Source organism: Myxine glutinosa, chromosome 9 (genome assembly GCF_964187855.1).
Source record: "Myxine glutinosa chromosome 9, kmMyxGlut1.1, whole genome shotgun sequence".
NCBI lineage: Eukaryota > Metazoa > Chordata > Myxini > Myxiniformes > Myxinidae > Myxine > Myxine glutinosa.
In genome coordinates, this window is record NC_136269.1 from 88176985 (window position 1) to 88189922 (window position 12938).

General features: G+C 49.1%; 1 long non-coding RNA gene across 1 annotated transcript in view; it reads right to left on the bottom strand.

Moving 5' to 3' along the window:
• LOC137435240 (uncharacterized) overlaps positions 1-12938 on the bottom strand; it is a 59101-nt gene that overhangs the window by 29005 nt on the left and 17158 nt on the right. The window lies entirely within an intron of this gene.

Genomic DNA, 12938 nt, shown 5'->3' on the forward strand with positions numbered 1-12938 from the left:
TATTGTTTCCTGGCTCTCCTGAGGGTGGACACACACTTGTTTTGGGCTTTGTGAAAGGAAATGAGATTTCCTTCCATTGGATTTGCTTTCCAGGAGACGAAAGCAAGTTGTTTCTGGGCAATAGCCTCACCACAAGATTCCGTGTACCATGGACGGCAGGAAGGGTATGACAACAGAAGACGAGATGGGATAAATCTGTGCATGAGAGAGAGCAGTTTGCTTTGGAAGAATTCCCAGGAAGAATTTATGTCAGAGGCAGTAGAGATGGGAGACCAGTCCAGATGATTGATGGCTGCTTGAAGACCGTGCCAGTTGGCCTGAGTGAAATGCCAGACTCGTCGACACTGAGGAGGCTCTCTGAGAATGGTCAGAGAGATGTCCACTTTAATAAGCACATGATCAGGAGAGCCGATTGGAGCAGAAGAAGAGCAGCAGACATTTTCAGGGAAGTTAGTCATAACCAAGTCCAGAAGAGAAGATGCTCCGTTGACTGAAATCCGGGTCGGGAAATTGACAGATTGTGTCAGTCCCAGTGAGTCACAGAAGTCCTTTGCTGAAGAGCCATGGCTGGTGAGAGAGGTACCCACACCCAGCCAACTGGCATGGTGACAGTTGAAATCACCACATATGAGGAAGAGAGAGTTGGGATGGGTAGATAGAAGTTGGTCCATATTCTCAGACAGCGAGATGTAGATGGAGTCATCACTGTTTGGTGGACGGTACAACACACATATGAACAAAAGGTGGGAGCGAAGGGGAAGCCGTAGCCAAAGGTATTCCTGCGGGTGAGGTAGAGAGAGGGCAGTGCAGGGCGAGTGAGGAAGAGAGTTTTTTATAAAGATAGCAACCCCACCTCCAGGACGAGGCTCAGGTCTATCATACCGGAGGAGGGAGTAACCTGGGAGAGATACCAAGGAATCAGAGACATCATGAAGGAGGAAAGTTTCTGTTAAGCAGATCACATCTGGTTTGTCAGAAGCAACCTGTATGGAGAGATCAGTTAAGTTTGAGCGAAGGCCCCGGATGTTTGTGGTCCATACTGTTAAGGAAGAGGAAGGGGGAGCATCGGATACAGAACAGGGGGGGGGGGGGGAGCGGTAGGGTAAGATGTGGAAGAGGAGGAAGAGGTAGGGAGAGCTGTTGAAGGTGTGTTAGAGATTACAGAATAGCTTGGAGAAAGGGAAGAATGGGGCAGACAAAAGGTTTGATGGTGATTGGGAGAGGCGCAGTGAGGTGTTATTTGACGAGGGGGAAGAGCGAGACAGAAGGTTGAGGGAGATGAAGGTGAAAGTTTGAAGGGGGAAGAAGCGGGGAGGTCGCTTTGAGGAGGAGGGGTGAGAGGGGAGTCTAGGAGGGGAGGAGCGAGGGAGAGTCTCGGAGGGGAGGGGTGTGGGGGGAGATTTGAAAGAAATGGGTGATTGGGAAGATTTGGAGGGGAGGGGCAAGGGGGAAGATTTGAAAGAGATGGGTGATGGGGATGATTTGGAGGGGAGGGGCAAGGGGGTAGATTTAGAGGGGAGGGGTGATGGGAAATGGGATTTTGGGGTGATGGGATTTTGAAAAATGTACGATTAATGGGAAACGAACATTTATTGCAAAATGAGTTTCTTGAGACATTCGAGTCAAAAATACGTTTGAGGACGCTGGAGAGTTTAGGGAATGAATGAAAGATGCACTATAAGAGATGGAATTTTTTTTTGGAATGAATATATTTGGTGAGCAAGTCGAAAGCATCCTTTTATAGATGAAGAAGAAAAAGGTGTTATAGAATATGACAGAATACAGGTCTTCAGGGGTCAGATGAGACATTTTTTAACAACGTGATCACGTGATCACAAACAACGTGGTCGAAGAATGAACGAACAAATAAGAACGAATAAACGAATAAGAACAGAAGGAAATGTTGTTTTTTTTTGTTTTTTTTGAGATTTTAAAACAAGGAAGTATGGGATGAAAAGACCGTGAAAAACAGAGACCGGAAAGTAATTGCAGCGCGATCGGAGAACCGCTGAGACAAAAACAAAGCCTCAAGCCAAGGTCGGACACGGTAGCCTAGTACTACACTTAGGCCTCAGAATACGCGATAAGAAAGACCGACGATTCTGTACACAGGTATGAAAAACCAACGCCAAGAATACTATTAAAGACACCCCAATCGGTACATACACCGAGAGAAAGATACAGTTTCGACAAAAACACAATTGTGAAAAGTTACTTAACTTCGAAAGCGAGCACGCATGGACAGCTTTGAAGAGACGAGACCTCCAATCTTGTGCATGCGCAGATCCTCAATTATTTGCTTTTAATCCAAGATGGCTGCCATACCACGTGACCTATAACGTCACAATTATCATAAAAACATTCTGCATGGATGTTACTCCTACCCTGAAAGTTTCGTCTCAATCGGACATATGCTTGCTGAGAAAAACGAGGTTTAGCTCAGACAGACGGACGTACGGACGGATGGATGGAAGCATGGAAGAGCGGAAGGACGGACGGACGAACGGACAACCCGAGAACATAATGCCTCTGGCGACTTTGTCGGTGGAGGCATAAAAAACAAACTAGAACGACACTCAGTAGAGTGCACACCTCCACCAGGCTGAACAGTTTATGTTTTGTATCCCACTGATAGGACAGATCTGGATTCGGACATGAACCCAAAACTAATTAGCTTGTTCTTGTGGTCAAATGCTGTCTTTGGTTTTCGCCAAACATGTCTTCTGGTACTGTGGCCAAATAGCTCTACCTTTGACTCATCTGTCCAGAGCACATTGTTCCAGAAGTGCGGGTCTTTGCCTAGGTGTTCATTGGCGAACTTTAGTCTTGCCCTGATGTTCGTTCTGGACAGCAAAGGTTTCCTCCTGGCACACCTCCCATGTAGATCAAATTTGTTCATCCTCTTTCTAATGGTAGACTTGTGTACTTTGACATCAACAGTGGCAAGAGCTACCTGTAGGTCCCTTGATGACATTCTGGGGTTCTTAGAGACTTCTTTCAGCATCTTGCGCTCTGCTCTCAGGCTGATCTTGCTGGGGCGGCCTGGACTGAACAAGTTGGCAGTTGTTTAGAATCTTCTCCACTTGTAGATGATCTTCCAGACAGTCGAATGATTGATTTCAAATTGTTTGGAGATCTTTTTAAATCCCTTCCCAGACTCGTAGGCATCTATAACCTTCTTTCTGAAGGCCTCAGAGTGCTCTTTTGATCTAGGCATGGTGACGCCGCACACTTCAACAACAAAGAGCAAACCAAACTAAATGTCTGAAGTTTAAATAAGACAGGTTCCTCCAAGATCCTCTCTAACGATGTTCTAATCATTTGCACATGAGCTGGTGCACCTGATTCTAATTTTAGGTATTTGAAGTATTGATAAACGTAGCAGTGTACTTACTTTTTCCACCTGCGAAATTTGCATTTATGTTTATTTAAATTATACAATGGACTGCAAAATGTAAATGTTTCATGATATTTGTTATATTATATCACCTTTATCTATCAATATTGTTGAAATGAAGATCAAATAGCTGTATGTTGAAATATATTGAAAAAGTCAAAACTTTACATGGGGTGTACTTACTTTTTCACGTGACTGTATATATATATATATATATACTGTATATATATATATATATATATATATATATATATATATATATATATATATATATATATATATATATATATATACATACATATATATATAGATTGTTGCGGATCCGGGGGTCGGCGCTCCCTTTATCAAGGCGGGGTTAATCCCCTTGTCTTTTAGACTGGCCGATCCCCCAGCCCTTGAAATTATAACGCTCCTTTGCGGGGTTGAGATTGGCCAGGGTGATTGGTCAAGATGGACTCCCCAATACCTGCTTAGCAATCTCTCCGCAAAGCAGGGAGATAATTTCCGCTTGAACCACGGACAGATGGAAATTGCCGAGTGGTTTAGCAATCCACGATTCGAGCCTTTAGCAATAAGACTAACCCGATTTTGAGCGGTTCTAATCATGCCACAGGTACTCAATGGGAAAAAGACAAAGACGATCGGATGAGAGGAAACCAAAAGGTAAGGAAAGAACAAATATGGTTTATTACTATACTACTAAAAGACCCAAAGAGGAAACGAAAGAAGGGCATATACAATAAGAAGAGCAAAAGGACACAGGGCAAGCTTACACAGTCTTAAATATCACGCCCAGGACAATACAGACAGACTTACACGAAAGGGGAATAGCAGGAAGGAAGAGAAGGTCCAGGCAGATGGCAGGGGAGGAAGGTCCGGGCAGATGGTTCAGGCGTTGAGGTCCGGCTCCAGGTTCACGTTCCACTCCGGTCCACGCTTTAGTTCGGTCCACGCTCCGGTTCGCGTCGAAACCCGGCAGGCAGTGCGGTTAGTATTGTCGCGGTAGCGGACCGACTCTCTCACCGTCTCTCTCTCTCTCTCTGCTCTCTTCTCGAAGTAGTCCCAGGTGAACGCTTTCATTATGCGCTCGCGTATCAAGCCGCATGCTCCTCAGGTCCGCATACCGGTAAACACGCCTCGGCCCTGATTGGTCGCGAGGGTTCACCGGCTCCTCCCTTCGTGACACGTTGATGGGGCCACGCCTCGCTCTGACAACTCCTCCCCCTTTTTCTCCAGCTTGACCGCATGGTTAATGGCGTTTGGAGCGAGCGCTGCGGCAGCGAAGGCTCGATGCAGTGAACGCTGCTGGCAAAGGTGCGCAATACAATTTGGAGAGGGTAAAGCCGCAAAATGAATATGATTGAACAAGGGGCCTAGGTTATTTGATTAATGCAACGCAGAGTCAAAATATTGGAAACAAAGCCTTACCTGAAGCAAATACTAATGAAATAACTGAAGAAGGTCCTATGGTGTCCTACGTGTTGCAATATGGCCTAACTAGGGTGCGACCTTTGACCTTTTGAAGATGGGGATATTTACAGGGAATTATTTACAAGGCTTATTATTTTACAAAGTGAAGGTTCTAAAAACCGTAACAATATATATATATATATATACATATATATATATATATATATATATATATATATATATATATGTATATATATATATATATATACATACATACATATATATATATATATATATATATATATATATATATATATATATATATATATATATATTGTTGCGGATATGGGATTTGCATCCATCCATATCCGCTTGTAAATATTCCCCTATTTCCTCAATACTTCCCAACTATCCCCAATCCCCCATTCCCTAGTCCCATTTTCTGTAAACAACACTCTGTAGACCCGACCTCCCCCTATTTCCCCCATTAAATGTCGTGCCCAGGTTCACCGCATCTCATGTAAGACAACTATAGGACATCTTGCTAGTTATTCTTAGTCTATGTCAGTTAAGGACTCGTTTCCATTAATTCTGACCCTTCGTTGCACCAGAATGTGATTGTATGGCACCGTTAGGAAGTTTAGGACCTCCCAATACCTCCCCGCAGCTCTTCCTCATGGTTCAGCAACAACAACAACAACAACAACAGCAACGGTGGCGGCGTGCACAGGGAGTGTGCGTCCTCACTCCGGCTTGGTTGGTAGGGGGTGTTGGGAGGGCATGAGGCCTTCCCAACGAGCCGCCATCGAACATGTGCTCGACGGGGTTGCCAAATAGGGGCTCCCTGTCAGCTCCTCGTCAAGGGTGGAGCCCGGTAACCCCCGCACCCAATGGAAGCGGCGGACCGGCCCCAGGGGGGCGGAGCCAACCAGCCGAGGGCGTGTCACTCCCCGCTGAGCATGCGCAGGAAGAGGGAGGTGACGTCAGATGCGCGCTGAGCTTGGAGCAAGCAAGACGTACCCTCCGAGCGCTGTGAGGCCTCCCCGCATCTCTGGACTGGACCGTGCCTTATCCTGTCCCCGAGCCAAGGTGCACCTTGTGCTATCGACTACCTGTCCCTTCCTGCCATCAATCCCTGTGTAAGTCAGCCTTGTTCCGTTTGTCTGTGGTCTGTCTGGGATAAGATAAGACGGTAATTAAGTGCCCATCTCTTCTGTGTCTTTTACCTCACTCTGCCGTGTAATCTACCCCCTTTTCTCCACCACTGTAATTATACCCTCCTCCGGAGGTCTTGAGAACTGTACCCCTGGCGTCGTTTCATCTATCCCAGTCGTTGTGTCCTTTCCATCATTGATTTAGCATAACGCGATTTGGTCAACGTCTGGGTGGAATCGGGGTCTAGTCGGGGAATAACTGTTCGGTCGCGGTCATACCAACCGCTCGGTCAAAATAACATCTAAACCGCGTCCGTAACAATTGGTGTCGAGGAGTGGGATACGAGGCCCGAAGCGCGCTTAACGCACTCAAAATTACAAAGTGCTGGAAATTTGTGTTGTTGTAAAGGAAAACCCGAATTTTGAAATCGCGCCATGGCTGGTCAAGGCGATCGGATGCCGGTGGGTGAGCTAGAGGAGGGGTTAGGAGTAACCCAGGATCAAATGGAGGGGAGCAATGAGGAGGCGGTTGAGGGAGTATCAGACGCACAAAATGGCGGCCTCGCGCACATGGTTATTGTGGCGCCAAATTTAGCCGCGCCCGTGACCGTAGCAGCGCCGCCGATGGATTGGGGCCTATTTATGGAACAAATAAAGGCGCTCATGGTCCAGACAAGTGAAGACCTGAGGAATGACTTGGGAAACCAATTGGGAGCAATGAGGGCTGATAGTGAGCGATTAGAGGGCCAAATGGGGGCAATGAGGGACGAAGCGAGGGGTACCGGTGAGGGGTTAGACAAGAAATTTGGGAAGTTAGACAATAATTTTGAGGGGTTAGACAACGGGATAAAAGAGGTGAAAATGGGTTAATGGGGTTAGAAAATAGGATGGAGGACAAATTGCGGGAAATAGGGGAACAATCTGCCCGGGAAATCAAACGAATGGGGAACCAGATAGAGGAGGTGCAAATCGGGTTAGAAAGTAAACTGGATGCTCAGAGGGATGAATTGGGACAGATGAGGGTGGCATCTACAAAAGAGATGGAGGAGATGAAAGAGGGGATACGACGAGGTGTAGGTGAGGAGGTTTCGGGGCTACGCGAGGAGGTAAAGCGAGGTGAGAAGCGTATGGAGAAAGAGGTGAGGAATAATACGGCTAGGTTACAGGGGGGCATAGAGGGTCTGACGAAGGGAGTAGAGCAGCTGACAGTAGGACAAAGGGAACTAGCGGACCAAGTGGAAAAGAACACTGCAATCATCGGGGGTTTAAAAGCGACACAAAAGGACATTAAGAACGAATTAATAGCGACACAAAAGGAATGTCAGATGGTACATGAGGGGTTGACGAAGAAGTTGGAGGAGGTGACAGAAGTAATGGAGACGAAGGACCGAGAGGTGAGGATGCACATAGAAACGGTTAAAGTGGCGTTAGAGGAAGAGATAGAGGGGGCGCACAGGGAGATGAAGGAAGTAAAGGAAAACTTAGAGGAGGTGGAAGAAGGGGTGAGTGAAATTAAGAAGAGACGGAGGGAAACTAAGAGGGAGATAAAGGAGGAAGTCATGGAATATGTACAAGGTCTGTGTTCAAATCATGATGAGGTGCTCACCAACCAAATAAAAAGTTTGCAGGTGGCAGAGGAGGTGCGACGACGAGGTACGGAGGTGAGTGGCAATGTATATGATGTGAGGGGAGATTCAGTCGGCTTGGGGATTGGGTTGAATCCGGGTGTTCGTGAAAGGCCGTTGGTGAAGTGTGCGACAGGTCAGGTGTGCGAAAAAAGAGGTGTGCGAGAATGTCCGACCATGGGGTGTGTGAGGAAAAAGTGCGCGCCGACCAGTGAGTGTGCTGTCGAGAGTGAGTCGGTCGTAGCGCGTGTGCGAGCGGGTACATGGAAGCGCGGTGTGGTAAGTGTTACGGAGGAAGTAACGAAAGAGTGTGCGCAAGAGGATGCGCGAGAAAGGGGTGTAACGGACAGGTGCATGGGGAAAGAGTGCGCTGTCAAGAGTAAGGGGGAATGCACGCCTGTGGTGAGTGTTACAGAGGGTGTAACGGGAGAGTGTGCACGAGAGGGTGCGCGAGAAAGGTGTGTAACGGACAGGTGCATGAGGAAAGAGTGCGCTGTCGAGAGTAAGGGTGAGTGCGCTGTCAAGAGTGGAGGTGAGAGTAGTAAGAGTGACACGGAGCGTGAGTTGGTTGTGACAGGTGAGAAAGGAAGCACACCTGGAATGGTAGAGCGTGTGTGGGAATGCACGCTGGAATTGGTCGTGAGGCACGTGGTCGGGTGTGCGAGTGAGAGCACACCTGTGATCGTCACAGGAGGTGACTGAGGAGGGGGCGCGAAGAGGTGTGTTGGTGAGGTGTGCGAGCGACGAATGTGTGCCAAGGTGTTCGGTGGTCAGGTGTGTGACCAAGTCTGTGTGTGGAATGAGTGTACCTGGGTGTGTAAGAGAAGGTGCAATGACCAAGAGCAGGGAAACGGCTGGATGTATGAGCAAGAAAGGGGTAGCGTATGCGTGTAAGCATGCAGGTGAGGCATCGACGGTAACCGGGTTAGCGGTTAGAGCCACTTATAGCCGAATCGGGCCCTCGGTGCGCGTCGGGCAGCTTCGCGTGCCGCGAGAACCAGCGGGGATCCGAGCCACGGCGGGTTCGAAAGGACCGCCGTACGCGATCCACGCTGGGCCTCGCTTTGAACGGCCGCGTCCGTGCTCCACTAGGCGGAGCGGGCAGCCCGATAGGAAGGGTCGTCATGGCGACCACTTTTTATTGAGACATTCCGGCAGGTCGAGATCGGGCAATTGGATGGCTCCGCGCCGAGGTGGTGCGTGGGATCTCGGCACGGGTAGCCCCCGTCCCTGCACCGAGTGCCGGACGCATCCAGCCGCCGGCACCAAACAACCCGCATTCATGGCTTGGCTGTACGAAGCCGAGCTTTAGAAGTGAATTGGCGCACCGAGAGGCATTATTAAGTAGACTGTAATGACGAGGATAGTGTTTTGGCCCCGAAATTAGAAAAACAAAATTTGATGATTGGCAAAGGATTGGCAGTAATGATTGGCAGATGATGGGTAGTGATTGGCAGATTTTTGATTTGTTGAAATTTGATGTGCAAAATTGGTAGTGGGAGATGCCCGATGTGGTGGGATGGCAACCCTGTCATCCCTCACAAACTGGGGCAAATGCGCTATAGATTATGCGGTGTATGGCAGTGAAAACTAGCCCGGGTGGGTTAGGATATTGTGTGTAGGGATCTAGCGAAGATGACATGAGGTAACGTTAAGGTTTAGCTAGTGACTGCTACCTGTAGTGGGGACGCAGGTAGTTTAGTGTGTTTGATAATGACGTGGGAGCGCTGAGTGTAAGGGAAGACGGGGAAGCGCAAGTTTCAGAGGGGAGTAGTTAGATGAGATGATGCTGTGTGAGAACTGGACAGGTGTGTGGAGCAGTGTATGAGTAGTGAGTGTTGTGGATCAGCGCGAATGTGCTTGGGGGAGAGAAGGGTGCAGGCGGCACCAAGTATGAGAGCACAGGTGTGCAAGTACAGGTGTGTGGAATATATGGAGCAGAGAATGAGTGGTGTGGAGAGAGTTGGAGTAAGTGGTACGGAGTGGTGTACATGGTGCGAAGGTGTGGATGGGGGAAGAGTGGACCCCTTTTCACGAGTACCCGGGGAGGGTAGTTTAAAGAATAGTTAGAAGGTATAGGTAAATTGTGGTTGGATATTGGCATTTGTGGTGCGGTTGCGGAATGGTATTGTGGATGGGTGCATTGGTGTGGTGAAATTGGCTGGTCGTGTGGCCTGTTAGTATGAGTGTGAATGGTTGGGCACTCCGCCACTGTTAGATGTCGGCCAGGTGAGGCCGGAGGTGGGCTCTGGGAGCCGTTAGTGTCAGTGGGTGCCTGAGGATCCCGGGTGTGGATCGGGCAGCCCGTGCCAGAGAGGGCACTGAGGGGGTGAGAGTGCGAGAGGGCCTTCCCCAGTTAGTTAGGTTAGGGTGAGGAGCAGGTGAGTTCGGTAGGCAACAACAGTGGTGGAGGTGTGCAGGTGGGCGGACCAGCTGGGAGCGTCACACGACCCAGCCACCGAAATTGTGCGGGGGCACCGAGTGTTGAATCGGGGGAGTGAGACCCCAAATTGAGAAGCACCACAGTTTGGTCAATGGGAATTGGTTTTTAGAACCCATAGTGTAAGTTGGCCAATGGATTGGCAGGGAAAGACCCCGGGTAATGTAAAGTTGTTAAAGTCATTTAGGAAATAGTTAGGATTGATGAACCTGTCGCACCATACGCAGCCACTTACGTGAGGTGGTGATGATGACTCCACACCTGTGTTCCTTTGTTCTGTGTTGCAGGAAATGAGAATTGCTGTTTGGATTTGTGAGACGCATCACGACGTGGATAAGACATTGGGGTGATTCCATCTCTCCCTCCTTAGGAGGGACTGATGATGAGTTGGAGATGGCAGATTTTGATGAGAGTTGGAAATGGCAAATTTGATTGGTTAGGAGGGAGAGAAGACGAATTTGGTTTATGGGAGGAACGGGGAAGACAGTAGGGACGTTTGTTGATGTGTAAAGTAGATGTTTATGGGTAGTGTTGTGTTTTGTGGATACAGTAAGGGGTAAGGGAGGGGCAATGTAGGTTACCTGGTGGGGGGGGGGGGGGCGTACGGTAGGAACGTACCTGTCTCACCTGGTTCCCATGTGCCCCCAGTGTGCATTACCTTGAATTGCGTGAACTTTTGCGCCCTTACCACCTTACTCACTTGTCTTCTTTTGTCTCCCACCTCCGAGGATCTGGCTTTGGGGCAGAGAGAGAGGAGAGAGAGGTGCTGGCTCCGCAGTTGTGGGCCTGTACTTCCACTGCTTGCTGCCTGGATCGATACACGATATGGACCGCAAATTTGGTGGCCGCCCACAATGGACCGCAGTTCTTTTTGCGGCCAAGCACCACCCGTTGATGGACCTCTGGGTCAACGTGGCACCTATGCCATACAGGTGAACCACTTTTAGTTGGCCCCCCTGACGGCCACAATTCAGAAATGGACGCGGTTGGCGCCTTTCTTTATTTCTAAAGAAGCCAGAAGGCCAAGTGCACTCCATGAAGGCAAGACCAGCGGCAGAACATCGGCCGGCTGCGACACCACCGGTGACCATGGACACTTAATTGTGCATTTTTATGAACACTTTATTGGTGCACCGGATGGTGCTGACTGTGCGTAATGGGGTGGTGCTTTTGGTGCTTGGATGGGGTGCTCTGCACAGTATTAAAGGCCGTAGGGCCACAGGGCACTCGTGGGTTGGTGTATCGATGCTGGCATGCGTGCTCTCCCTATGCATAACATCTGCATGTGTTCCTCAAAGAACAGGTCCTGGATCGTAGTGTAAATATCAGTGTGGTATAAATAAGGCTCCCTACCGGCTGTATGTTTAGTTTGAGGATGCTTTCCGGGATTCGGTTATCCTGTGGGTGTGTTTCTGTTAGGAGAAGGGTGCAACGTCGCAGGGGGACATATTTACTCATTTGTGAACATCTGTAAAACTGTCGCACTCCGGGTTGAGTTAATAGTAGAGGGAACTACATCTGAGTGCCACACTAAAGTAGGTAAAAATTTATCGGGTCGGGACGCCCCGAGGTAGAGAAGGGTGCAATGTTGCGGATATGGGATTTGCATCCATCCATATCTGCTTGTAAATATTCCCCTATTTCCTCAATACTTCCCAACTATCCCCCATTCCCTAGTCCCATTTTCTGTAAACAACACTCTGTAGACCCGACCTCTCCCTATTTCCCCCATTAAATGTCGTGCCCAGGTTCACCGCATCTCATGTAAGACAACTATAGGACATCTTGCTAGTTATTCTTAGTCTATGTCAGTTAAGGACTCGTTTCCATTAATTCTGACCCTTCGTTGCACCAGAATGTGATTGTATGGCACCGTTAGGAAGTTTAGGACCTCCCAATACCTCCCCGCAGCTCTTCCTCATGGTTCAGCAACAACAACAACAACAACAACAGCAACGGTGGCGGCGTGCACAGGGAGTGTGCGTCCTCACTCCGGCTTGGTTGGTAGGGGGTGTTGGGAGGGCATGAGGCCTTCCCAACGAGCCGCCATCGAACATGTGCTCGACGGGGTTACCAAATAGGGGCTCCCTGTCAGCTCCTCGTCAAGGGCGGAGCCCGGTAACCCCCGCACCCAATGGAAGCAGCGGACTGGCCCCAGGGGGGCGGAGCCAACCAGCCGAGGGCGTGTCACTCCCCGCTGAGCATGCGCAGGAAGAGGGAGGTGACATCAGATGCGCGCTGAGCTTGGAGCAAGCAAGACGTACCCTCCGAGCGCTGTGAGGCCTCCCCGCATCTCTGGACTGGACCGTGCTTTATCCTGTCCCCGAGCCAAGGTGCACCTTGTGCTATCGACTACCTGTCCCTTCCTGCCATCAATCCCTGTGTAAGTCAGCCTTGTTCCGTTTGTCTGTGGTCTGTCTGGGATAAGATAAGACGGTAATTAAGTGCCCATCTCTTCTGTGTCTTTTACCTCACTCTGCCGTGTAATCTACCCCCTTTTCTCCACCACTGTAATTATACCCTCCTCCGGAGGTCTTGAGAACTGTACCCCTGGCGTCGTTTCATCTATCCCAGTCGTTGTGTCCTTTCCATCATTGATTTAGCATAGCGCGATTTGGTCAACGTCTGGGTGGAATCGGGGTCTAGTCAGGGAATAACTGTTCGGTCGCGGTCATACCAACCGCTCGGTCAAAATAACATCTAAACCGTGTCCTTAACAATATATATATATGTATACAGTAGTGACCCCTAATTCCGAACGCCCCTCATCTCGAACTACTCTAATTCCGAACCGTAAATTCGAGAAAATTTTGTCCCTAATTCCGAATGTATTTCTATAACCGAACCGCCAACATAGCGTTAGCGTCGTTCATATTTCCCGCCGCGAGCGTCGTTCATATTTCCAGTGCTGA